Source organism: Schistocerca gregaria, chromosome 2, assembly GCF_023897955.1.
Source record: "Schistocerca gregaria isolate iqSchGreg1 chromosome 2, iqSchGreg1.2, whole genome shotgun sequence".
Lineage (NCBI taxonomy): Eukaryota > Metazoa > Arthropoda > Insecta > Orthoptera > Acrididae > Schistocerca > Schistocerca gregaria.
Window position 1 is genome coordinate 212,741,068 of NC_064921.1, and position 3,883 is coordinate 212,744,950.

Sequence of the window (3,883 nt, forward strand, 5' to 3'; positions counted from 1 at the left end):
ACAGCCCTATATATGCAGGGAATCGCACATCGCTTCTGAATGCAAATTTAAACGGAATAAATGTGCATAATAATGATAACTACTGGCAAATTGCATGTCCGTCAGGTTTCTTGTATTTTGCTTCTGATTATCTACACAATGTTTAAAAAAAAGTTAATCGACATTCCTTTTCCGTTATCATAAGTGAGTTGCGTGTCTACGCGGGTAAGCCTGATAATAGAAATATTATGAGGTACAAACTGTAGTTTCAGATGTCTTCTTTTTTTTTGTAGACATTGAGTTTCTGCATGCATCAGTACTGCGATAAAGGCTGACAAGGAAACCTTAGCCTACTTGCCACTATCAACATGAGTCATAGGTAATTACGTCGTTAGGGAAGTTTTAAAAGTGTCTATACCGTTGGAGAATTTCTTTGGTTTTATTCCTAGTTATAAACTAAATAAGTTGTATTATAAGGAACACTAGTTGTTAACATTGTTATGAAGCTGCATTATTTGCAAGTCATTCCATCAACTTCCATAGTTGTCAATTGTGTTCGCTGGAAATACTGTCCCACGTTATTTTCTTACAAAAAAATAGTCCATATGTAGATAGATTAAGTAAAGGAAACATAACCATTACGATATTTGACATTAACTTTACGATGTAAGAGGGCTACGAAGTTCTTTCTCGACGTAATTTTGATATACGGTGTCGCGCTACGGTCGATGATGGAAACCTTTTATTGTTTGATCCGAATCGACTACCACACTGCTATTATTGATGCCGTCTTCCGTCCAGAGCCTGGTGTCCCTCTACGATTTTTTCCCCTTCACGCTTCCCTCCAATACTAAATTGGTGATCCCTTGATGCCTCAGAACGTGTCCCTCCTTCTAGTCGAGTTGTGCCACAAATTCCTCTTCTCCCCAATTCTATTCAGTACCTCCTCATTAGTTACGTAATCCGTCCTTCTAATCTTCAGCATTCTTCTGTAACACCACATTTCGAAAGCTTCTATTCTCTTCTTGTCTACACTGTTTATCTTCCATGTTTCACTTCCATACATGGACACACTCCATAGAAATAGTTTCAGAAACGACTTCCTGACGCTTAAATCTATACTCGATGCTTACGAGTTTCTTTTCTTCAGAAAAGCTTTCCTTGTCATAGGCAGTCTACATTTTATATCCTCTCTACTTCAACCAACATGAATTATTTTCCTCCCCAAACAGCAAAACTCGTTTACTACTTTAAGTGTCTCATTTCTTAATTTAATTCCCTCAGCATCACCTAATTTAATTCGACCACATTCCATTATCCTCGTTTTGCTTTTGTTGATGTTCATCTTATATCCTCCTTTCAGGACCCTGTCCATTCCGTTCAGCTGCTCTTCCAAGTCCTTTGCTGTCTCTGAGAGAATTACAATGTCACTGGCGAATCTCAAAGTTTTTATTTATTATCCATTGATTTTAATTCCTACTCCAAATTTGTCTTTCGTTTCCTTTACTGCTTGCTCAATATACAGATTGAATAACATCGGGGAGAGTCTACAACCCTGTCTAACTCCCTTCTCCGGCAGTGCTTGCCTTTCATGCCCCTTGACGCCTACGAACTATCTGTTTTCTGTACAAATTGTAAATATCCTTTCGCACCCTGTATTTTACACCCCTCATCTTAAGACTGAGAAACAGAGCATTACAGTCAGCATTGTTAAAAGCTTTTTCTGTGTCTACAAATGTTATGACCGTAGATTTGCTTTCCTTAACCGATCTTCCAAGATAAGTCGTTGGGTCAGTATTGCCTCGCATGTGCCAAAATTTCTACGGAATCCAAACTGATCTTCGCCAAGGTTGGCTTCATTCGTTTTTAAAGAATTCGTGTTACTATTTTGCACCCATGACTTACTAAATTGATAGTTTGGTAATTTTTAAACTTGTCAGAACCTGTTGTCTTTGAGATTGGAATTATTATATTCTTCTTGAAGTCTGAAGGTATTTCACCTGTCTCGTACATCTTGTTTGCCAGATGGAAGACTTTTGACACAACTGTCTTTCCCAAGGCTGTCAGTATTTCATGTGGTATGTTGTCTACTCTGGGAGCTTTGTTTCGACTTATGTCTTCCAGTCCTCTGTCACATTCTTCATGCAGTATCATATCTCCCACTCATTTATTTCCACACTGCTACACTTGTAGAATCTTGTGTATAGGGAGCCGGAGTAACACTTTCCTTAACTCTTCTCCTTCCTTCAAACACTCACTAGAAGTAAAGATGCGAACATTCACCTGGAAATTATTTATCGCATGAAATATACTTTTAACGTGCTGAAAGTTTGTTACTCTCTTAAATACAAAATTCTCATGTAATTAGTTGAGAAATATAGGTTCCAAATAATCAGATAAACTCTATACTTTTTAGATAAACTACAGACTTTCTAAGCACTTTTAATGTACAATTTCAGGCTGTACTGGCGAGAGTGAGCTATTAGGCCAACGTCGTATCACAATGACTGTCTCTGAATGAGGATTTACCATTGCTCACTAAAAATAACTCATGAATCGTTACGCTGTAAGTGCCTTCAGAGTAAATTCAGAAAAACTTTGAAGATATAGAATGGCAGGTGATCCACTCAGTTATTATAAGACTGCTATCTTTCACCGGGGACATGAACATTTCTGTAAGTACTTGCACTCCTCAGCCTTTTATGCGTTCCCGGACTGAGCTGTCTCCCAGACGAACATATGGTTCCTGTTCTGGAAAAAATAATATCGACACGAAAAACTTTGCTCACATGCAGAGGCCTATTTAGGCTCAGGCAGACAAGGTATCCGCCTAGGGCGGCCGATTTTAAGGAGCGGCGGAGTTTAGGAGGTAGCTTATAAGCAGTTATTGTTTATTCAAGACATTTTAATCACAACTCTTGAAAAGAGAATGCGACCTTATCTCTGAATGAAATGGGTATGAATAACATTGGCAACAACCCCATAATCCACTATTCAGTGTAGTGCCTTCTCTAAAGTGGCATACGTTAAGAAGAAAATTCTCGTTGCTCGTAGTTAAGCTTTTTGATGAGAGATGCCGATAACCAGTGTCGGCATCGGCACTCAGTCGTGCCCATTCAAACATTAAATTCACAGAAAATATCGCAAATCATTCTAAAAAGTGCCCAATTAGCTCACACTTCGGTTTAATTTGAAACTATAAGGAATGCAATTGTCAAATGTTAAGTTTGTAATTTACATTTTCGCATTAATTAAAATGAGTGACAGGACACATCCAGCTCGTGTCAGCTATAGTCAGAAACATTAGAATGGAATAACGTGCAGTGTAACAGTGTTGGAAACAATAACAAAAATAGTGAAGTGTGTCATTTATCTTGCCATACTCTCCTTGAATTCCAGCACCACAAATCAATTTGACTATAAAGATGCGAGGAACAGATTTTCTACACAGAGAGCACGCCGTAAACAGCTTTAGTAGTAGGCTAAAGACGCCACCACCCCACTCTGCACTAATGCCAAATTTGTTCAAGGTGTCGTATCCAAGATGAAGGTTATATCCATGGCAACATCAAAGTGGGGTCATGGCGCAAATTCAAATTTTGGCAGGGAAATAGATCAATTGGGCTACCTCCACAAACCTAACCCCATCCCTTGCATGCAGTGTTTATTTAAAGAATTTGAGCTGTTATACGAAGTAGCTCCATCTAGTGTGTTCACCATCAGGTCTGGAGTCCAACTGACCTAGTATACAGTAGTGCCATCAGAGAGCACTGTCATCCAACAGCGCTCTGTCGAAAAATGGGGGAAAAAGGACTTCGTCTGTACCCAGCTACTGGAGAGAGGAAGGAGCGTACTTTATTCATCTTTTAGTGGGACGTTGGAACAATTTACTTAGGGATGAATT